This window comes from Sphaeramia orbicularis, chromosome 7 (assembly GCF_902148855.1).
Source record: "Sphaeramia orbicularis chromosome 7, fSphaOr1.1, whole genome shotgun sequence".
In the NCBI taxonomy this organism is placed as follows: Eukaryota; Metazoa; Chordata; class Actinopteri; order Kurtiformes; family Apogonidae; genus Sphaeramia; species Sphaeramia orbicularis.
This window is the reverse complement of record NC_043963.1, coordinates 51,786,591-51,811,562: the sequence shown is the minus strand read 5'-3', so window position 1 is coordinate 51,811,562 and position 24,972 is coordinate 51,786,591. Positions and strand designations below refer to the sequence as shown.

At 41.8% G+C, this 24,972-nt stretch overlaps 1 long non-coding RNA gene across 1 annotated transcript; it reads right to left on the bottom strand.

Moving 5' to 3' along the window:
• Positions 1–1,584: 1,584 nt before the first annotated feature.
• On the bottom strand, positions 1,585–11,516 carry LOC115423210 (uncharacterized). The gene is made up of 3 exons (XR_003935926.1): positions 11,504–11,516; positions 8,709–8,718; positions 1,585–1,729 (listed from the first exon to the last, which is right to left on the bottom strand). It is a non-coding gene; the product is annotated as an uncharacterized LOC115423210 (long non-coding RNA).
• Between the last annotated feature and the right edge of the window lie 13,456 nt (positions 11,517–24,972).

The following is a 24,972-nucleotide window of genomic DNA, read 5'->3' as shown; positions in this document are numbered from 1 at the left end:
GCACTGAAAAAAAAATTTAAAACATAAATAAATAAAGACACTACAACCAAAACCTAACCCTTGTGACCTTACAGGCAACATGGGAGCTCCCGTGATCACTTTGGACTTTGGCTTCGTTTTCACACACTGGGAGGAAAAGCTTGGTGATGTCTATGCTGCTGCATATTACCTACCCATAATAGTTCTCATTATCTGTTATTGAAGGCCACCTTGCTCCAGCACTTACACATATAAAAAATAGGACCAATGGCCCTGTAGCTTACCAGCCAAATTAAAAGCTTTGGGAAATGTATCCAGATGCCATTTATCACCCAGTTATGTGTATTTATTATATTACAGAAATAGCCCATGTTTTGGTCATATTCCAATCAGATCCATAAAAAATTCAAATTCCAACTTGATATCATTGATACTTACTGATTTATTGGATTAATCCACTTCCTATCTCTTATAATGGGGAAATTTTTCAAAGTCACACCAAATTCAGAATCAGATCCGGATCAAAATAATTGCAATACCTTGTGTTGACATCATCATAAAGAAGCTGTATACCAAGTTTGAAGTCAATCAGAACTGTAGTTTCGGACAAAAAGACGATTGAAATTTTTTCCCCATAAGAGCCCATGTTCCGGATCCATAAGTTCCCGGATGCAGAAGAAGATCCTGATCAGCATGTGGCCATTATGCTTTGGTCATCTCCCCATCAGGGCTGTACTGTAGAAATTTACACTTGATATCATTTATATTTACTGAGTTATTTCATTGATCCACTTCCTATCTCTTATAATGGGGAAATTTTTCAAAGTCGCACCAAATCCAGAATGAGATCAGGATCCAAATAATTTCACTAACTTTTGTTGACATCATCATAAAGAAGCTGTATACCAAGTTTGAAGTCAATTGGAATTGTAGTTTCGGAGAAGAAGACGACTGAAATTTTTGTAGCGGACGACAGACGACGACGACCGACGACGACGACAGACGATGACGACGCCGGATGCCACATGATGACAATAGCTTATGGCCTGTCAGCCGGCAAGCTAAAAAGACACAAATGTCCAGTCCGACAAGAAATGTACACAGGACTCAAGAGTATGACTCCAAACAGCTTTCAAATGTCAATAAGATCTTTATTCCAGAAGGAGAACTGGGAAGGCAGAACAATAAATTTTAAAAACACACTCATAAATTAATGAAGCCAGAAATTTACACAAGAACAAAACAGACTGGATTGCCTGAGCATCATGGCGTGTTCCAAAGTACTGGGAGGTAGGAAGTTTTAGACATCCAATTTGGTAAAATGGATTGGCACGCTGGAGCTGGAGGTCCTAGTTGCAAAGTGGGGCCAGATTGAACTACCACGACCTCACCATGAACTACAATGGGATGTCAACACAACAATGGCGGCACACAGAGTGCAATTTTGCAATGAAAAAAAATTTCACAATGCATAAGTAGCTCATCTGTCATTTGGCCTCTTCCATCTGGTGTGTGTACATGAGAATACTGTGCTCTTGACAGTCAAAAAGCCTCTTCAGTAAGAAGGCAAATAGGAGCTTAGATCTGCGGTCCTCCATTCATTCATTCATTCATTCATTCATTATCTGAACCCGCTTTATCCCCACCAGGGTTGCAGGGGTCGCTGGAGCGTATCCCAGCTACTTATGAGCGAAGGCGGGGTACACCCTGGACATGTTGCCAGTTCATCGCAGAGCTGACATATAGAGACCTCCATATTTGTTGATTATGTTCAACATGGATTATCTGGAATGCTTTGAGGTGGGATGTAGTTGACTCCAGGTGGGAAACACATCAGGAGGAAGTGTAAATCTGGCATAAGGGACAAGGTAAATAATACAAAATAAAACAAGAAGTGAACCTAAGAATGTAGCAACACCACAGCAAATGACATGATTCTGAAGGAGACATGACACAATCAGTGTTCTTAAAATTCTTTCACAAGTTATATCCTATCAAAGGACCTTTCTTTAAGATGTGTCTTTCAAATGTCATTTGATGTCATGTCATTGCCTTTTTGAAAAAAACGAACAAAAAAAACAAGTATATGAATTAAAGCATTAGAACAGAGAAAGCACATGCTACTATGCAACAGCATTAACAATAGTTTTCTGAGTGGAGTTTAGCGTTGTCTATCTGAGAGCCCCTGTGTGCACAATTATAGTCTTTAATATGCGATTAATAGTAGAAACTGACAACTCTATGCCCAAGGACATGAGAGACCACTTTCTGCATGACTTAAATGAGACTAATTGGCCAGTAAGGCCAGGCCAGTAAGGTAAGTAACAGCCCTTCAATCAAAGGACTGTACTGTGGGTGGAATGTCTCTGCAGCGTTCTGTATATTAAAAGTACAGTGTGAGATTCCACAAGATCTCTTTGTAAAATGTAAATAATTATGTTTTTATTTGCACATACCTACCTGGAAATAGGAATTGGAGGTAACATAACAACAAGACCCAAAACCACTGGACAAACTAGTGAGAAAAAGTGGTTCTGCTTTTGGAGAGAGACCGTGGTGGAGAGATGCACACTGAGTAAGGTGGAGGGCATCCTGAAAAATCCAGATCACCCTCTACATCTCATCTTGACAAATCAGCAGAGCAACTGCAGTGGGCATCTAACCTCATTAAGATGCAGGACTGAGAGCTATAGAAGATCCTTTATGCCCACAGCACCTCAAAAAAAAAACAACAACAAAAAAACTCATTTTTTCTTTTCTTTATCTGAACTAAGAAACTATATATCCCCCTGGGGTCAGTAAAGTCCGTCTGTATGTTTACCTTTAATATAGTGATTTGCAAGATAAAGATTTAGATAATATCTCTATCAACAAAGAAGGCAGAATATTTTATCGTTAAGCTGAGGTGTTGATATCAGTGGTGTAGTCTAGTTTATTCTAGTGGGTATACTCTGATTTTTCCCCTCCCAGCCTCATACACCCCCGTCCTAGAGCAACATCTGTACCACAGCACCCCTCCCAGAGCAGCAGCTGCTCCAAAACGGCCCCACAGAAGAACCACCATTAATGCATAAAGTATACAGCCACACCAGTGGCAGCTGCTCATCTTTCAGACAGGGGAAGCTCATTGTTGGCTTACATCAAAAAAAAAAAAAAAAAAAAAAATTGTCAAGTAATTTAAACATAAATTCGGCTCTCCGTTCCTTTTTAAGAAAGTGGTCAGTGACCTTATCGTACCAAGTAGGCGTCTTTTCCAGGGACTGGACCAGTGTCCTCTGAATGTCCAGCAGAGCTGGGCTGCTTAGATTGCCTTGGCCCATTGTGTTGTGAGTGTAAGACTTCAGCCTTTTTAAACAAGAGATGTTCCTTTCACTCCGACCTAGCCGACAGTTTGATTGATTTAACTATCTACAAAACGATATTAAACTCAAACAAGAAATGATTAAATTATGTAACTGAAACAAGAAAACACTGAAATTATGTTAAATTGAAACAAGGAAGTCCAATGAGTGTGTTTTATTTACAGTGCAAGAAATGAACGAGTAATTTCGTAGTGGTTTCTCTCTCTCTTTCACAGCAGAATGTGTGACGGTATTAAACTGAACTGTGTCTGTGAAGGAGTAGATCTCAAACTAGCTGTCAGTCAAACGGGATTCAGCCTTTTGACTGATCCTCCAATCAGCACGTGGGATTCTGGCATCCAGCCCAGTCGAGCTCCGCCCACAGCTCCATTCACCCCCAGAGACGCCCGGCGTCCAGGGGTGGGACAACATCGTAGCATTTATCCAATTACTGTCCAGTTTTGAGGCAATGAAAAAAACTGTTCCACTCAGTCCCATTGAAGCCCAGAGACGCCCGGTGTCTACGGGCAAATGCACTGAGCAGAGAACAAATGAGAAAACAGCGTAATGGGAATGTATGAGAAGTGAACAACATCGAGTCCGCTGATTTGTGATAAAGCTGATTCTGAACGAACTCATCTTTGAGATGAACATGTTCTAACACATTCGTAGTTAATAAAATGTCAACACAACCGTACATATTTAACCATTTGATTTTCATAATTTTAGGGGAAGCCAGGCTTCCCTTGCAGTCTATGAGAAATTGCCACTGTTCCACACATAAGTGAGATCATGAAAGACAGGTTATGTATTATCTAAATGTAAATGTATTGTAAGCAAGACAAGATGTGTAACTGTCATTAGCAACTGGACTTCAATAAACTATTCAACAGCCCGTGACAAGAAAAGACAAAGATGTTTCAAGTCAAGAAAAATGAATGAATAAATAATATAACCTGGAGGTAAACAAAAACCTGGAGGTAAACAAAAACATCAGTAATTAACTTTAGGTATAACACAAGTTGACTTTTTTGTATCTATGTTAGCATTAAGACCTGCTGAACAGGGTCAAAACCTATTAGTGAACTGTTTACAATCTTCAGCCATGGCTAAGAAAATGCATGAAAAATAAACAAAAGGAGGCAAAAATGCCACTCTTTCTGTCATGTCTGCTCCCAGACTGTCTGGATTTGTCTGTCTTTTCTGTTTTGTCTGTCATTTCCTGTTTTATTTTGTTAAGTTTCCCTCATGTGTCATGTCTGGTGTCTTTACTTCCCCTCCTTGATTGTTTCACCTGCTCCTAATTACCTGACTCCTCCCTGATTGTCTCCACCTGTGTCCAATTGTCTTCCCGCCCTCTTGTGTATTTAAACCCTGTGTTTTCCCCTGTTCCTTTGCCAGTTTGTGTTCTACCTTTGTGTGTTCACTTACCAGCGTTTTTGGATACCTGTCAGTCTGTCTGCCCATTTTGACCCGTTTTGACCCGTTTTGCCTTCCGACCACCGATTCTGCCTGTTCCTCGTCTGCCTGCTCATCTGGTTCTGACCTGGTTCGTACATCCGACTTCTGATTCTGCCTGTTCCCTGTTTACCTCAGCCTCCAACGTGTTACCTTGTGTTTCGACCCTCGCCTGGACTTTGACCGTGAGTAGCCTATCCCTCATGTCCCGTTGCCTCCTGAATTGCCCTCCTGTGTATGACCTGGCTTGTTTTTTGACTATCCTCTGTTTTGCCCTAGTCGGGGTGTTGACGGGAATCCTCCGGCTCGGCCGTGCTGACCATCCGTATTCCCCGCTTACAGCCCGGACGAAGAGTCCAGAATCACACGCCTTCTCAGACGTGTTAACTATTCTGTGCTGTGTTTTTCCTACTGCGATTGTGTTTAATAAACACTCTCAATTGGTCATCTGTGTTCTGGTCTTGCATTTGGGTTCAGCCTTTGTACTAGTCTCATTACACTTTCAAGGGCTCGAATTATGTTATTATATTATCTAACATATCAGTCATTTAATGGTGTACATGGTGTCTTAATTATGGACCGTTAAGATGCCAATGGAGCCAGATCAAGCGAAAGTGAACATCAGTGTCATAAATTGAAGTTTCACCTATCATTTCTCAAATAGGCTCATTTTTAAGTTAAGAACTCTATTTTTTTTGAACTGTTTACAAAATTTCATTATCACTTGTAGAAAAAAAGAAAGAGATAATCAATATTAAATTAACCTAAAAAGGACTAAAATATGTTAATGCACTATTAACTTCAATAATATTTGTCCTTGCTTGTGTCAGTGATATTTTAAGTATGTGAATCTGAAGGAACTAACAATTCAACAGTACAATAATAGAGAAAGGTTCGGCCCAGTCCAATTATTAGTCAAATATGCTCTGCTATTATCTGTATATATCACTACAGTTGGAATATGTACGTAAATAAAAGTTTATTAGCACATTTGTACTACTTTAGTTAAAGTAAAGTCTTTTACTCTGACTACTGAACAAAGGTACAAATTGCTGTCCCTGTGTCACAACATACTAGCGTTCATTAAAAACTTATCATTTCAATATTTTTATCCAATATTGATTACAAATGTACTTCACCGTCATAGCTAAGGCCCTGTGATTCATTTAGGATCCATTTCATATGAGACCAGCATGTTTTGTACATGCATTTGTGAAAGGTGAAAATATATATATTAATTTTGAGTCCCTCTGTCACTCTCAGTAATTTTAAGTATTTTTACCCCGAATTTTCTTTCTGTAAATTGCAACAGGTCATGTGAAAGTACGTACTCAGACCTATTCATACATGTATTAAACATGGAGATCAGTTATTTAGTTTAAACACAGAGACTATTGAACAGGAAATGTGTCCCTGTGGCACCGCTGGATCTAATCCAATGAATTAATTTAATTTGTATTAACAATTTTATGAATGAACTATATTAACATTTGAATATAGCATTAACTTTGTACATTTACATGGTTTCTACCAGCTTTATCTGTTGTCTAATATTTAACAAACTTTCCATTTCTCCACTCTAACCAAGGATGTCTGTTTTTGAATTCCCTTGTCTGACTCTGAGTACACAAGGATGGACAGGTCCAGTTCTCATCTACAGCATGCACATGCGCACGCACGCACGCACGCACACACACACACACACACACACACACACACACACACACACACACAGAGCAGCAGCAGCAGCTGCACCTCATTAAATTCAACCAAACCACCAGTTAGCTAGTGTTCGATATAATTCAATGTGCCAATCACTTGCAATTATTACAATTACTATTTTTATAATAGCATATATATTTACACTTACCAGGTAGGACGGTGTCGTCATCAGTCTGTCCTTCTGGGCCATCAGGTAAAGCTGTTGTGGCCTCTGCAGTCAGCAGGCTCTCTTACAGTAATACTAGCATTAGCAGTAGGCACAGCACAGCTGGACTGTCCCCCGAAGCAGCAGTTTTCTTTTCTTTTCATTTTTTCAACACAATCCTTCACTGACTAGTGTTAGACCAGTTGTTCCTGCCGTACAGTTGGACTGCTTCCTTAGAAGTAAACGTCAGGTAACGGTACGCTTGACGGAAGCCCATATGGTCCAAAAGTGTCTGCTTTGTGCCACAGAGAAGTGGAATTTATGAACGGTAAAGTGAAAGTTATGTCACAAAACTGTGCCGATACGTATCTTTGCGCAATTTCAGTGGTTATACGGAAATTTGGGACCTTTTGTAGGGGGTATACGGCGTATACCTGCGTATCACGTAGACTACACCACTGGTTGATATCCACTGCTGAAATGTTAAGAGAAGGTTGTCCAAGTGCCAATCATACCATGTTTTAGTGGGTACAGTCATCAGCGTAAAGCATTGTCATTCTATATTTTAAAGTACCGGCATATGGAGTTAGAATCATTGTGTATGTGGGTTTATGTGTTGCTACATCATTCGGTGTTTTGTAAGTTTAGGATTCAGAGGCCTAGCTCATGGGTGCTGTTAGCTAGTGTTTATTTTAATTTCTTTTCTGTCTGTTGACCAATAGCCAATACAATCACACAAGCTGCAGATGTTAGCTGAGTAAGTTGTACTGTTAGAGACTGAGTGACTTGTGCATTTTTGCGAGAGCCTAAATAACTACTAGGCCTTAATATAGGCATTTAATCTCTTTTCTGTTTGCTATTTTCAATCCTTTTTTCTATTCTTTTTTTTTTTTTTTTTTTTTACTTCTGTAAATAGTTTTAATTGATCGATGCAACTTGGAATTTTGCTCAGCTTTATTGGCACTGGGACTGGGGACCAAAGTTCTGCACATACAAGTCCTTCTTCCTTCCTTTTTTTCCCTTCTTTTTTTCCCCCTTTATTTTTCTTTAGTAAATAAACAAAGAAATAACATTACCCCAATCCTGGCAGAAAAATCCAAATCCAAAATCCAAATCCAGAATGCAGATCCCAATGCAAAAACTATTGCATTATAACGCAATACTTTTGAACTATTGCGTTATACTTTTTTTTTTCTTCATGTCCCTTCCCGGGCTCCGTAAGATTGTGATGAGAAATATAAAGGAAATAATCTAACCAACGAGGCTGTGATTGATCAATAATAGGCCTAGATGATCTTATTATTAGGCTATAAATGTTGTCCTAGGCTAATGGTTATAGTGTTGGTGTCGTGCTTGTTGAACTGAGGGGATCGAATGGACGAGTTCAAGCCCTTTTTTTAAAAAAATATGCGATACACGGGAACGCCCCCTTTTTCTCGGTACCTTAGTGCCGCCAAGTTTATATTTGATATTCAAGTGTGTGCAGGGAAATTTGCAGCTACTATTTGATTGGGTAGAAATTTGCATATAGGTGGGGTAATGTTGATTGGCAGGTCAGTGAATAACGCTCTGATTGGTTATTCGCTCGGACATCAGAACAAGGCCAAAACTCGTAATTCGTAACTTGTATTTGGTGATCCGTAACTTCAGTTTCGTAACTCGTAACTTCAGTTTTGAAACTTGTAACTTCAGCGTTGCACTTAAGGATGGCAGAGTTGTGCCTCTATCAGATTTAGTTATACATGTGAACAAAACATTCCCAATGATACAAATATGGTCTACACTTGCACAAATTATTTTTACAACCTCTTTTTTTTTTTTTTTTTTTACATGTGTTCCAAACTTTTCTTCAGCTATAAATCTGATGACACGGATTTGTTTCCATAGATGTTTGGTGACTTCTATCCAACACTGGATCCATGACTTCATTAAAGTTAGCTAGAACAATTTCACCCTCAGTGTCTCCTAATATTTTATTTACCTCATGGAAAAAATTGGGGTCTCCCTTATTAGGTCCATATGTTACATAATACAAGAGGCATTCCCTCTATTACTGCTTCAACACAGACAATCCTTCCCTCTGCATCTTTAGTTTACTTTAACAAAATAAAACTCACATTTTTGTGAACCAGAATCAAAATACCATTACGTTTGTTTGAGAATGAGCTATGAAATACAAGTCCCACCCATCCCAATTTAAATTTCTCTGCCTCCACACCTTGCATGTGGGTTTCTTGTATAAAAACATCTGCCTGATTATTTTTCAAAAAAGATAGTATCTTCCTCCTTTTAATAGGACTACTACATCCATTTATGTTCCAAGAAATAAACTTAACTGGTCTACTAGACATGTTTTTTTTCCCTTATATTGAAAAAATGGAGGGAGATGATATAAGTCTTTAAATGTCTGTCTCTAGCCATTTGTAATGAAGAAAGTTATCATTTTTTACTTGCATATAATACTCACTTGCTACCATGTACCTGCCTGTTTTATAGCACATCCAACAAAACCACAGTATTACAATGCAAACTGCACTTGCCCATAAAGATGAAACCAAAAGTGTCCGGCTGTTATAACTCAGCCAGTGCCCGCGTGATGAATGCTCTTCATTGTTGAAAAAAGAAAAAAGAAAAGAAAGAGAAAAGAAAAAAAAAAAAGTCACACATGGTCTGTGGGGTTAACGCCGCTCCCATTGTAACCGTTCCATGTTAAGAGAAGCCTCTCATTGGCCTGCACAGAGGCCCATTCAGTTCCATACAAATCACATAGTCTTACATTGAATGTACACATTAGCTCACCTTACTCCATTCATCCCAGTCCATAGTTCCTCCATATCATTGGTCATTAACGACTTTCTCTGCGGCTTCTACAGTGCTGCAACTCATGTTTTTTCCTCTCCATTTGAAGTGTAGCATTGCGGGGAAAGCCAGGGTATATCTAATGTCAAGATCATGTAGTTTGCACTTCACCGGTGTAAACGCTTTCCTCTTTTGCGCCAGTTCTCTAGACATGTCCAGGAACACAGATAGGTGGCATTTTTCCCAAACGAATCCTCTCTTTTCCTTGGCTGCTTTGATCAAGGTTCAAGGTTCACTTTATTGTCATTACATGTAGTGTATACATGAAACGAAATCAGTACTCAGGTCCACCAATGTACATGGTAAAATCCTATAAAATTAATTCTATATTAAAGATAATAATAATAAAATCTGATAATAACAGTAAAAACCTAAAAAATAATAATTAATACATATACATAAATAAATAAATAAATACTACAGTGCAGGATTAAAAAAAATTAGCAGCATGTCAAACCAGAATAAAAACAGCAGTGTATTTCAGCAGCAGCAGGATCAACAGTAGTGCATCAGTTTTTCATGGAGTTCACCAGTCTGACAGCCTGTGGGAAGAAGCTGCATTTGAGCCTGGTGGTTCTGGCTTTAATGCTCCGCAGCCTCTTCCCTGAGGGGAGGGGTCAAACAGTCCATGAGCAGGGTGGGTGGGGTCCCCCATTATGCGGGCCGTGCTGCTCCTGCACCTACTGATGTACAGCTCCTCCATGGAAGGAAGACTGCTGCGGGTGATCTTCTGTGCACTATTCACCACCCTTTGCAGCACCTTCCTGTCAGTGGTGGAGCAGTTCCCATACCAGGTGGTGATGGAGTGGGCGAGAGTACTCTCCACCACACACCTGTAGAAAGCTGCCAGCACTGAGGTGTTGAGGCCGGGCTGCTTCAGCTTCTGGAGGAAGTACAGATGTTGGTAGGTCTTCTTTACTATGACAGAGGTGTTTGTTGTCCACTTGAAGACCCTGGAAATATGGACTCCAAGGTACTTGTAACTGTGGACCATTTCCACAGTTGCTCCATTGATAGTCAGAGGGGATGGGGATGGCTCTTCCTCCTAAAATCCATGACCAGCTCCTTTGTCTTCCCCACATTTATGCACAGGTTATTCTCCCCACACCAGTCCACCAGATCTTCCACCTCCAGCCACCTTATCCCTCGCCAGTTGCCTCAGAAAGCGGATCAGCACCGGCCTTGGGGACTGATCTGGCATCGGTGCCATTTGCCTATGCACCCTCTCGATCTCCAACTCTCCACCAGTTTCAGTTTCAACACCTAGTCCCTCCACAAGAATCTTTCAAACACAGTCAAGCAACGTCCCATTGGTACCGAAGGTTTCCTTTAGTCCCACCAACCTCACATTATTTCGCCGACTCTGATTTTTAAGGGCTTGTACTCGGTTCCACAGGGCTTCCATCGGTTTATCCTTACTCCCCTTATCATTCGGCAGCTGCTCCGACATCTCCTCCAGGTGTCCAATACGTGTCTCAGCTTCGTCCAGCCTTTCCTGCATAGCCGTCACTGTATTTTTCCACTGTTCAGCTCCACTGTTCCTTGTTTAATGTACGAGACGTCAGTTGCAATGCTCTGCAGCATGTCATTCATCTTTGAAATTTCCACAAACAGCTTTTCAAAACTTTCCGGTGTATTTAAGGATGTTAGGGGTGCGTCAGCCTCAGCTTGGTCATCCTCATGTGCTGGGTTTTTCTGGGTAGACATGCAAGAAGAGTTGTTGAAATATTTCGATGTTGCCATATCCTCTAAACCTTTTCTTGACCATAAATATTTTGTTTGAGCAATTAAAGTACTCAGGGTTAGATTGGAGGTTAGATTACTTAAATATATGCGTTTTTACCCTAATAATCCAAAAATTGCATGTGCAGGTCAGGAGCTCCCTTAACTTGGGGCCATCTTGGATGCTGCACCCACGTGACTCTGCGTGATGCATTTTTAATGTTGTTTGGCCTGATCTATGTGTTCGGCATTGAGTATTCAAAAAATACAATTGAACACCTTCACATTCATTCAAAAAATCCTCATCTGCCTTGATGACAATACTACCCTTAAACCATGTCTGCTCTCTCTGAAAAATGAGCTCTTTGAGGACACTATCCTCCCTCACAGGGTTTAAATCTTCTGCCAGCATTCCTGTAAAGAATGTGTCAGGTAAAAAAACGCTTTTGTTGTGATCTTGTTAAAATGTAGGGCTGCACAATGCATTCCAAATTATTGTTGTTGCAATATTAAACCACACAATGTAACATAAAGTTATTTTATTAGACAAAAATAGCAGACATGTACACCTTTTTTTTCCCTATTAGCTTTGTATAAAAATGTTAGGACTTAATTTAAAAGTTAAATATATGTTACAATATCCTAACTTTTTCCAAATTCAGTCTTTAGTCCTTGCTTGGGTTTTAAGTTTATATCTTCCTGGTATTTAAACTGAAAAGGGGTTATTGATGCTGGTTTGACTCAAGTTATCATGGATCGTTTGTCATTTTCATGATTGTGTGCTGTTTTCATGTTGTGCTGCTCTAGTAACATGCTGGTCATGGTTGTCATCCAAATAGTATTTTAAATAAAAGTTCTTCTCATTACTGGGCTTTTTTTTTTTTTTTCATATAATGAATGTTCTTTAACTTATGAATAAATAATTTTTTGAGCAGTAATTAGTTATGTAATATGATTTTTTTTTAGTTTTGCTTTGTTTTAATATACTTTCAATAAAAGCATATTATTGTCATATCAGTCCCCAGACTTTTACTTGTTTGTCTGTCTTGTGTGTCGTTTCCTGTTTTATTTTGTTAAGTTTCCCTCATGTGTCATGTCTGGTGTTTTTACTTCCCTTCCCTGATTGTTTCCACCTGCTCTGATTACCTGACTCCTCCCTGATTGTCTCCACCTGTGTCCAATTGTCTTCCCGCCCTCTTGTGTATTTAAACCCTGTGTTTTCCCCTGTTCTGTGCTAGTTCGTTTTCCTCCGTTTCGGTGTGATTACTTACCAGCGTTTTGGATCCTGTCTGTCTGTCTACCTGTTGTGACCCGTTTTGCCCTTCGACCTCCGACTCTGCCTGTTCCTCATCTGCCTGCTCGTCTGACTTCGACCTGGTTCGTCCTCCACACCTGAGTATTCGCCTGACCCCTGTCTGATCATCCGCCTTTGTGCCCTAGCCTGTTTTCGACCCCCTGCCTGGACTATCGGTACGTGAGCCTGCCTTATCCCCATGTACATTTGCCTGTCTGATTGTCCTCCCGTGTATGACCTGGTCTGTCCCCTGACTCTCCTTTGCTTTCTCCTAGTCGGGTTCCCCTCGTGTGCTCCCGACCTGGGCTGCAAAGTGATTCACTTGGAATTGGAAGCCGTGACGATTCCCCAGCGCAGCTCCGCTGAAGATTTATTCAGTACTTTCCTGTGTGAACTAATTATACTGACTGTATCTAATAAATTCCCTTTAACTGTATTCCTGTCTGAGGGTCTTGCATCTGGGTTCAGTCCACGTACTACCAGCTCTAACAGTACGAACTGGCCAGAAATGAACCCAGCAAGCCTAGACCAGGTCAGGGAGGCTGTCCGTCTGCAGGGGCAACGACTGGGGGGGCATGAAGTAGTGTTACACTCCATGGTGGATCAGATGACCCAGCTGGCTCTTCGGGTCTCTAAGCTCACCCGTACCCAGGCTTCCGCCTCTTCCCAGTCGGTCGAACCTGTGGCTCCTGTTCCGTCTGTTCAGCCTCCGGACAAACCTAATATTCCTCCTCCAAACAAGTATGAAGGCAATCCAGAGACTTGTAGAAATTTTTTCACGCAAATCCAGTTAATTTTTGAGGCTCAGCCACGTCGCTTTTCCAACGATTCTGCTAAAATAGCGTACGTGGCTAGTCTATTGGAAGGCCCCCCCCTAAGTTATTTCAACGCCTTATTGGAAAAGGAATCTCCAGTGGCTCACTCCTTTTCCAGTTTATGTGCCGAACTTAAACGTGTGTATGATCATCCCGTTCGGGGTCAGCAGGCTGCTCTACAGCTCATGAGACTTAGGCAGGGGGAGCGTTCTATTAGACAATATGTTTGTGAGTTTCGTTCTCTGGCGGTTGAGTCTGAATGGAACGAGAAAGCTCTAATAACTGCTTTTCAGTCAGGTCTCACCCGTTCCATCGGATGTGAGATGGCGCTTCGTCAGGAGTTAAGGACCCTGGATGATGTCATCGAGGCTGCCATCCAGACCTCCGACCAGATGACATTTTGGATCGTAGAACCTTCGCGGACCCGTCCTTCATCCCAGGTGGTTGAAGGCAATCTGGTACCAAGACTTCCTTTCCTGGTAACTGAAGCAGGTGACGGGCCTAAGGAGGAGGCCATGCAGTTGGGTCGCACTCGTCTCTCTGCGGAGGAACATCAGCGCCGTCTAGTGGCCGGGCTCTGTCTCTACTGTGGACAGGAGGGTCATCGTGTTGCAAACTGTCCCAGTAAGAACAAGTCTGCCTCAGGTGGGGACAAATTAGTTAGCCGAACTGTATGTGTTTCTGACTCTTCTCGTCTGCAACCTATGATCCTTCTCAGTTCTGCCTCCCTGTCATTACAGCACCCCGTGTTAATAGACTCCGGTTCGGACGCCAATCTAATGGACATCAGTCTCGCCTTGAAGCTGGGACTCGGTCTGATGCCCCTTGAAAGACCACTGGAGGCTAAAGCACTAGATGACCGCTTAATATGCCGTATTACCCAGCGCACTCAACCTGTGACTGTCCGGTTCGCCGACGGTCATTCTGAATCTCTGTCCTTCCATGTTTATCAGTCTGAGGCTCACCCCCTTATTTTAGGTTTCCCCTGGCTCCAGCGTCACAACCCCTGTATGGACTGGAGCACGGGGGAGGTCCAGGCATGGGGGGAGGGGTGCGCCTCTTGCCTAGTGGGGGGTATTGAGTCTAAGCCACTATCCCAGTTTCCCCGCACCACGGTGGCCTCGGTCCACTCCTCTAAGGTGGATGAGGTGGATTTCCCGGCCCTCAGTAAAGTACCAGAACATTATCACGACCTGAAACAGGTGTTCAGTAAGACCCGGGCTACATCCTTACCCACACACAGACCCTACGACTGCGCCATAGACCTCCGACCTGGAACCTGTCCCCCCAGAGGGAGGTTATATTCCCTGTCGGGTCCAGAGACCGCCGCCATGCAAAAATACATAGATGAGTCATTGGCAGCAGGGTTGATTAGGCCGTCCTCATCGCCAGCGGGGGCAGGCTTTTTCTTCGTAGATAAAAAGGACAAAACTCTGAGACCCTGTATTGATTACAGAGGTCTCAATGAGATTACTATCCTGTAACCGATACCCATTACCTCTGATGTCATCCGCTTTCGAGCTCCTGCATGGACCCCGGATTTTCACCAAACTGGACCTCAGAAACGCATATCATCTGGTGAGAATAAGAGAGGGAGATGAGTGGAAGACTGCATTTAACACTCCTAGCAGACATTATGAATATCTGGTGATGCCTTTTGGTTTGACTAATGTTCCTGCTGTCTGTCAGGCCCTAGTGAATGACGTCCTCCGTGATATGCTTAACCTGTTTGTGTTTGTCTATTTGGATGACATTTTGATTTTCTCCCCCGATGAGGAGTCTCATATCCAGCATGTCCGTCAGGTCCTGCAGAAGTTACTTGAGAATCAGCTGTATGTTAAAGCGGAGAAGTGTGAATTCCACCGATCCTCCGTTTCCTTCCTTGGGTTCATCATTGGTGAGGGGAGTGTCCAGATGGATCCGGAGAAGGTCAGCGCTGTCAGGGATTGGCCTACTCCCACATCTCGCAAAGAGGTACAGAGATTTCTGGGGTTCGCTAATTTTTATCGGAAGTTCATTCGGGGGTTCAGCAATGTGGCTGCCCCCTTGCACTGTCTCACTTCCCCTAAGACTGCTTTCAGATGGAGTCCAGAAGCTGAGACTGCGTTTGGACAGCTTAAGAGCGCCTTCACGTCAGCACCTATCCTGTCCGTCCCCGACCCAGCCTTGCAGTTGGTGGTTGAGGTGGATGCCTCGGATGTGGGGGTAGGAGCTGTGATCTCACAGCGTTCCCCAAGGGATAACAAGCTCCACCCATGTGCCTTCCTGTCACGGAGACTGTCCAAGGCTGAGAGAAATTATGACATCGGAAATCGTGAGCTGTTGGCCATCAAGGTGGCGCTAGATGAATGGAGACACTGGCTGGAGGGAACGGAGGTTCCGTTCTTGGTGTGGACGGATCATAAGAACCTGGAGTACCTGCGATCCGCCAAGCGGCTTAATTCTCGACAAGCCAGGTGGGCTCTCTTTTTCACTCGTTTTAATTTTTCCCTATCCTATCGACCTGGTTCTAAAAATGGCAAACCGGACGCTTTGTCCAGAATGTTTTCCTCCACCAAGTCTGTCCCTGAACCTGAAACCATTCTGCCTGATTCCTGTGTTGTGGGGGCTTTTCAGTGGGCTATTGAGAGATCTGTGATGGAGGCCCTTAAAGACTGTGACGTTCCGGAGGGGGTACCGCCGGACCGGTTGTTTGTCCCTTTTTGTCTCCGCCCACAGGTTATTCACTGGGCTCACACCTCCAGGATGACATGCCACCCAGGGGTTCAGCGTACCATGTTTTTTATAAAACAGCGGTTCTGGTGGCCCAGCATGGATAAAGAGGTGTCGGAGTATGTGGCTGTGTGTCCCATCTGTGCGTCATGCAAATCATCGCACACAGCCCCAGCCGGTCAGTTACGTCCTCTACCAGTTCCCAAGAGGCCATGGTCTGACATCTCACTGGACTTCGTGACGGGTCTGCCCCTCTCGGATGGTAACACCACTGTACTCACTATTGTGGATAGATTTTCTAAAATGGTCCATTTTGTAGCCATGCCTAAACTCCCCACTGCCATGGAGACGGCGGAAGCTGTTTTGTATAATGTGTGTAGAATTCACTAAAGATGTGGTTTCCAATAGGGGACCACAGTTTGTCGTCCGCTTCTGGCGGGCTTTTTGTGCCCTCATTGGGGCATCTGTCAGTCTGTCATCTGGATATCATCCACAGACAAATGGGCAAACGGAACGGGTCAACCAGGTGTTGGAAGAAGTCAAACATTCTTGAGGACTTGGTGCAAGAAATAGTCCAGTACAATCTTTATGTAACCGATAAACAGTTTAACATGGTAGGAGAGGCCCTCATCTCTAAGCATCCCTGCCTGACTGAGAAAATGGGAAGCCTTGCGTGGAGCATTGCTTAGCTTCAAGACTTCCAAACCCCAGTCTACCATGTTAGCCCCTTGGAATATGGACTGTTTATTACACTAGTACTGGACTGAAATGATGCAACTCACATATTGCCACGTTGCCTTCATGTATGTTTTTGGCAATATTTGTTTATGATGTGTGCTTACAGACTGGAAGTCAGAAGTGTTTGCATTACTCTGACCATTGTTTTTATGCTACACGTTCTTTGATAACAATTGTTGTCATTGTAAAGGGAAAGGATACTTTATTGTGATTATTGCCATGTGTTTTTGTACACACATACCCCATTGTGGTACGTTGTTTATTGATGTTTTGTTTTCAGTAGAAAGCTGGTTTAAGGTACAGTAATTTGTTCTAATGAGTGATGTGTCTTTATACATTCATACATATAGACATATATACACATAGACATTCATACCTGAGATTTTTTTTCTTTCTCTTATTAGGAAGCTGTTTTAAGGACAGACACTACTTCGAATAAGTGATGTGTCTTCATACATTTACATACATACACACATTCAGACTGTTGTGGACCATTCTTTTTTGGCATTTTGTGGTCATTGTTAATTCATGTTTTGCTCTCTCTCTCTCTCTCTCTCTCTCTCTCTCTCTCTCTCTCTCTCTCTCTCTCTCTCTCTCTTTCTCAGGTACGCACAACGTGTACAGACTTACACCTGCAGGTGCAAGTGTAACATGTTCAACTGCATCTTAATTGATTAGGTTTTATGTTACGTTTTACAGTTTGATTGAGTTGCCTGTTTGCCATAAATCCTTTACCATGTTTTTCCTGTACCTTGTTTTTTCAAGAGTTAACCCCCCCCCCCCCCCCTGTTTTTTCTGACAAATTGCACCCTGGATATACCTGCACCTGAGACAAGATGACCCAAGAAGCCTAGCTGCTGTGTCAGACTGTCTCAACAACATAAACTGTTGGATGGCCCACAACTTTCTCCAATTTAACAACTCCAAATCCGAGATCATGCTGTTCACTCCACCAAAGTCCATCATTCCTGTCAAAAATAGCCTTGGTCCTCTAACTACAAATGCCACATCCACTGCCAGAAATCTTGGAGTAATATTTGATTCAGATCTCACCTTTCAATCACACATCAATAAAGTTGTCCAGTCCTGTTTTCTCTGTCTACATACCATTTTAAGAATCAAACCAATGCTCCCACACTCCGACCTGGAAACAGTCATCCACCCCACTCGTTCATATTCTACAAACTCGACTACTGTAATTTACTCCTGTCCGGCATTAGTCAAAAATTACTTTCCCGCCTCCAACTGGTCCAGAACGCAGCAACTAGGCTTCTCATTGGTTTTAACAGATGAAATCACATCACCCTAATCCTGGCTTCACTCCAGTGGCTTCCTGTGCGTTTTAGAATTGATTTTAAGATTTACTGATCACTTTTAAAGCCCAGTTGGGCCTGGCCCCTAGCTACATAGCTGACATGGTAATCACTTTTGAGCCAGTACACAGCACTAGATTCTCAGGCAGGGGGCTCCTGGCTCTTCCAAGGTCAAGGCTTAAATCTAAAGATGACCACGCTTTCTCCATCAGGGTCCCTCGACTTTGGAGCGGCATGCACAAGGTGATAAGGCTTGCAGAATCAGTGACATCTTTTAAGTCACTTCTTAAAATACATTTTTATAGACTTGCCTTTATGTGATGTTGTCTCTTTTAATGCTTGAATATTTAATTTTACCCTTTTTTGGTTATTCATTTATATTGACATTCGATATATGATGCTGTCTTATTCTATTCCTTCATTACCTCCGCCAGGAGGTATTGTGAGGCTTTGTGTGTTTGTGTGCATGCGTGCATGTTTGTTTGTTTGCGTGTTTGTTTGTTAGCAAGATAACTCAAAAAGTTATGGACAGATTTTCATGAAATTTTTAGGAAATGTTGATACTGGGACAAGGAAGAAATGATGAAGGATGAATTTTGGTGGTGATTGGGGGTGGGGGGGCAAGGGGGGGGCCCACTGATCTGCCTTGGCGGAGGTCTGTGCTCTCCGAGTGCTTTTCTTGTTTTTATATTGATTTGACAGCATCATGCTATGTCTCTGTAATCTCTGCCCTCTCTACTTCAATATATTTAAATTTATTTGGAGTGTCATGTTTTTCCAGTTTGCTGTTCTTATCTCTTTTGCTGTGTTTTTAAAGCACTTTGTAAACTCAGTTTTTAAAGGTGCTGTATAAATAAAATTATTATTATTTACCACATAAGAGCAGCTTTGGCTGTGTGATGAATTTTTTGGTAAATTTGCAAGAAGAGAAAGTCTTCAAACTTTACGAGCCTCAGATAGGAAGACCTTAAATAAACACTGAAAGTGGACTGGTCACTAGAGAAGAATTATGCAAACATCATTTGTACACGAATGGTTTTGTCTGAGGCTTTTCAGTCCTTATTCACAAAGCAGTTCAGTAAGATCTTTAGTGTCATCTTATTGGTTCTTAGAGACTTGTTTATCCTGTAATGTCAAGGCACCACGGTGTCAAATGTTTGTTACTGAATTAATTCACAGCTGTCATTCGTTCTCTGGAGTTATAGTAGAAGTAGTAGTAGTAGTAGTACACTGAAAAAAAATAACTTGCAAGATTTACTTTGAAAAAATCCTCATAATGATTTGCACTAACATTTTTTAAACTAGACAATTTCCACACATGGAAATCGTGAGAAGGGCTCGGGGGTTGGGGGTTGGGGGGGGGCACGACGTTGGCTCTATTCCGAGGTCGTTCACGACAACAGGTCCTGCTTGCAATCACAAGGTTGTGTCCACATCCAGGCCGAGGCGGCTCACAGCCGAGGCAAATTTCCAGGACCACTAGTTGGCGCTATGAATCAGATTCAATATCGCTATGTCATTTCATTTGAGGCGGGAGCAACATCAACCAGGTCAAGTTTGGTGGCGATCGAACAAAAAATGACAAAGTTACCATGCAGGACCACTAGGTGGCACTGTGGGCCAGATTCAGTATTTTGTTCAGGGCGGGAGCAACATTAACCAGGTCAAGTTTGGTTTGATTAGACAAAAAGTGATCGAGTTACCGTGGGGGACCATTACGCAGCAGTATCAGACAGATTTAGTATCATTTCATTGAAGGCCAGACTAACATCAACCAGGTCAAGTTTGGTGGTGATCGGACAAAAAATGACAGAGTTACCGTGTGGGACCACTAGGTGGCAGTGCCAGCCACATTCAGTATCATTTCATTCAAGTGTGGACCATCAACCAGTATTCATTCAGTCAGTATTTACAGCCCCCCCCCCCCCGCATCCTACCTATACCCCTGCACCAAAGTAATTTGACTCCAATGACCCTTAGTAGACCTGTCGTTGCCACGGTGACATTCAGGCTGTTTGGGAGAAGTGTGCTCAGAAGGCAGAGAAAGAGCTCTGGAATAGGTCCCAAACAGCTGCTAATTACGGAAAAACCGTAAAAGATAGGTGAAAACTACAATGATCATGACTGGCACGAAGAGCTCTGGAACACAAGGATGTAGTTTTCTTGCTTTTACTGTGAGAAATGACCGGGTTACAGCAGTGTAAAAACAGTCAACTAATTAGGAGAAGAATGATCCGTTTGTAATGATTTGAATAGGAGCCAAGGAGGGATTTGTCCCTAAACTACTGCCTGCCATTTCACTTTAGAAAGAGCTAGGTTTTCAGACATGGGTTCATATGAATCCCAGGAACCGTGGCCATATTTTTGGAAAAAAAATCATTTGCCTCCTATGTATCGTTTGGCCTGGAGGGTGAGTTATCCAGAAAATTTTGAGGTGGTTGTTGTCTGGTTTCACATTCTGGTGAGACAGGAATGTGAGGAATGCATGCGCTGTTTCCTGTGATCTGACAAATTTGACACTTTTTTAAGACCCATCTATCAAAAACTGTAAACCTCATCCTCAAACAAGGTAAATTCCTGTGGAGACGACAAAAATGCCTGCGTTTTAAAGTTTAAATGAAGTCTGTAGGTGCCAAACCCAAACTTGTCCATTGGATTGTCAGACAGAGGTGTGATTTGTCACTTCAGGGAACAGTCTCCACTGCTCTAGAGTCCAGTAGTGTACACCACTGCTTCCCACTTTGCATTGCATTTGATGATGTAATGTGGCTTTGGTACAACAGTCTGAATGGTCTTTTTCATCTTGACGCATAGAACCTAAAATCCACTTTTGTCAAAAAATAGGGTAAAAGATGGACTTTCCTGACCACAGCACATGATTTCACAATCTTTTTTCCCATCTGAGATGAGCTGAGGACTGTTTCTGTTCAGAATTTTATAGTACAGTTTCATGTTGTATTTGTGGATGCTATAGCAAAATATTTTAAGTGACAACAGTTTTCCAAAGTCCTCCTGAGCCCGTGAGACTATATCCATCAAAGTGGCACAACAGTCACACACCTTCAAGAGTAGATCCCTTGATTAACCTTGATTACACATTGAGATTGCAGACGAACTGAATCTGGCACAATATTTTTCACTGTAGATGGCCTCGTTCGCAGAAGACAGTTTTGTGTTGAGAATTTTTTTCTTTTAAATCTGTCTGACAACTCTGCCATGAAGTTGAATCACTGCCCATCCTCGTAAAGCCTATTTCATTTTATCGATGTTCCCTTTACGTCCCATCATGATCCTTTACTTGTTACCAGTTAAGCTGCTAATTGTGGAAACTGAAAAAAATGGTACTTGTATATTCTATAAACCTCTGAGTCTTTTTCATCTCTGTCCTAGTCAGTGTGTTGTAGGCATCTAAATCAAAATGTCTTTATATTTGCGAAATAAAAGTAAGTTGATTACATCAACTGCATTGCAAGTGAATGGAAACTGGATCAATGTGTAATGACAGACTCTAGTGTATTAAGAGTCTAATACAAATAAATCATGTAGTGGCGACTGCTGTCAGATCAAGACTTAAGAGAGAAATAACACAAAGTCCCACTCCAGGTTGCCTAGGAACCTTTTGGCAGTGACAGAAGCTCATTAAGAAATAGATAATGTGATGATCAAACAGCAGCACAGTTCAGCCATTGAGGGGGACCAGAGATGAGTAACATTCAATCTATCCTCTTCATCGCAGTTACCATGAATGTAAATAAGTGAAACCACTGAGCAGTTTTGTCAGTGTATGGTACTTATAGTAATCCATGCCACACAGTTGTTTCACTTAATAAATTCAAGTTTGTTAAAGCTGGTTTAATTACTTTCTTGAGTATGACTTTTCTCTCAGATTATCTTTACATGGCTATTTACAAAGGCATCCAATAGTTGTAAAAATAACACTGTTTTAACCTTTCAACATCCACTGGTTTATTTAGTGTATTGATTACTGATTAGTGTATTAGAAGTTATTGAAAAGAACTTCTAGTTTTGGGTTCAACATACAATCCAACGATACCATTTTACCAGATGGATTTCTGCACACTTTGGATGACTGACTCACTGACTCAAATGACTTACAATTCTCCTTGGTGAATGGCTCAAATGAACTCAAGTCATTGAAAAGAATCAAGTTTCCCATCCCTAGTCCATGTTGAAAGACTAAAAAAGAATTGATGAGGGAGAAGCGTGAAGTTTGTTCTGTTCTCGAAACCAATTCCGAGAACCATAAACACATTCAATTACGTTTACGGAACCAGTTATGTTTAAGGATCTCGGAACCAGTTTGGAGATCCGTAAACGGAACCAGTTTCATTTACAGAACTCAGATCCAAGCCGTGCTCTGAGCTCCAAACCCTGGCTTCAAACCCTCCAAGCCCCAGCTCCACGTGCAGGTGTGCTAAGCCGCAGTGACCAGGACACCAAGCCGCAGACCTCCATGGACCTCAGATCTAGTTCCGAGTAAGGCTCTCTATCAGCTCTGAGCCATGAATTAATACACATTTGCACTCATCAGCTGTTTACATTTTCTTTATTGTTGGTGAATATCATTTTGATTGACTTAATTTATGCCAACCCCAAGTGCCACATCACTGGGTTGCGCCTGCATCAAGCTGTGATCTGAGCTACAAGCGCTGGCTCCTGCTGGGCTTTCGGTGCGCTAAGCCATGGTTACCTGTGGCATGGATCCAGTTCCAAGAATCGGTTTGTAGCGGCATGACGGTGCAGTGAGTGAACAGAGTTGAAAACAGAATTATAAATTATATTATCTTCCTCTCTGTGTCAAACCAAATTCCTGAACAACCATGCTGATTGGCTGGTATCAGGTCAATGCAGGACATCTTCCCTGCCATAGTCAATTAAGGACTCATAAATTGAACAGTCGACCACCTTCCTCCCAACATCTGTGTCCCATCTTTCTTGTTCATCCAGAGGTGAAGATAAACCCAGAAGAAATGGACTGAATAACAAAATTTGTATCTGGTGTCATGTTAATAGGATCACAGAAATGTGTTAATGTTGATTAACTCAGCATGTTAACTCTTTTATGTAGACGTAATACTTAAGCCATTTGCCTGACCTGTGGTTTCATATATGTGTGTCCTGTTCATGTTTATTATGAATTATGTTGAAAGTAAGAATATTACTGCTTATAGCATGTCTGAATAATGGTGCTTAGTTTATTAAGGCTGAGTGAGGTTACAGGTGATGTATAAAGTTTAAGTGATCTTTTTTAAGGATCTTATTTAAAGATGCAAAGTTTTCTTACAAGTTTGCGCAAAGTCCCATCTCTCCCCCTCTGTCTCCCTAAGAGGGAAGAGAAACATGATACTTTGAGATATGCAAATGACCGGCAAAGTGGGTTGGATTAGAGCCGAAACAGACAAAGAAGACAATGCCCCAAGGCATCGATGACTCATCAATATGCATGAGGGAGGTGTGCCGGGTTGGTTTTCAGACAGAACTATAAAAGTAAATGAAACCAACTTTTCATCAGAGCTGTTCCCTCACTCTCGCTCTCAGAACTTTGGCGAGAGCTTTACTATCTCCTTGGCTCTCACAGAGCTTTACCATCACTCTCGCTCTCAAAACTTCACAGAGAGCTTTACTATCTTCTGGGCTCCAAAAGAGCTGTTCCATCTCCTTCGCTCTCAAAGAGCCTTTACCATCTTCGCTGTTCTCAACTTCTCCTGGTGAGCTTTCCAGAACCAGAGCCAGCTGTGAACCTCCTTCAGACCAGCAGAGCTTCAGACCCTCAGACTTCCAGAGCTCCCGTGAGCACTCCGCTCCAACGCATGCTCCTGCTTCGAACTCCGTCAGAAGACTTCATCCATTCTCCGTCAAGGCCTCTCCAGCCCTGCAGCCTCACTGTGGGCGTGTCGCTCCAGCTGCTACATGCTCCTTCTCCAAAGTCACATCCTGTACCCTTCAGAAGACTTCTAACTTGTAAGAAAACTTGCTCCTGATTTATCTGAGTTGGTGTTATTCCAATTTAAGTAGGTTTACCTCAACGTAACCTCACTAACGTTATAATACCTTGAATATAGCCATCTGCCAACTTAATCTACGTATTCTCCTGTCCATAATCTCCTGCTCCCTATTATCTTGTTTGTCTCTTGTCTTTATGTTATTTGTGTGTCTTAGTTTAGTTAATAAATTATTTATATGTATATAAATCCGCTGCCTCAGTTTATTCTTGTGTAGTGCCTTTTCACGCTTGGTTTCCCTGTGCAGTCAACGTTTCCACCACCTTTGCAAGATTTCCAAATTACTGTTTTGGGTTGATTTAAGTTTAAGGTTAGTTATAAATCTATAATTAAATAAATCAATAAATCAACACTCCATTCTTAAATAATTTGGTATCCTATTCTTGCTACAGGTTTCATGTACAAAACTCAGAACTAAGCCGGGACCCAAGCTCCACTTTGACCATGAAAAGATAACAAACTGCATTTTACACCAGTTATTTACATGTATTGATAGGATTAGTGATTGAGAAGTTATTAAACATTTTAGATCAGTAGATGGTTTTGGTCAGTGGTGGTTTGGGTCTTTATGGGTTAAATAGAGTTATTGTGTCACACTGTCATATTTTCCTTGAGCAGTTGGTATGATTATAGAACTTTATGACACATTGTATAAGGAATAAAATTATATAACGTGACAAAAGGAATAAAGTGATGGTGGTCACTTTATTTCCATAATTAACACATTTATGAGATCTTTCCCTTTTTGTCTCAGAGACCATCCAGCATCATGAAGTGGCAAAAAAGTAAAATTGTATGAAAAATGTTTAAATTTACAAACTATCCTTTTACAAAAAAAAAAAAAGGAAAAC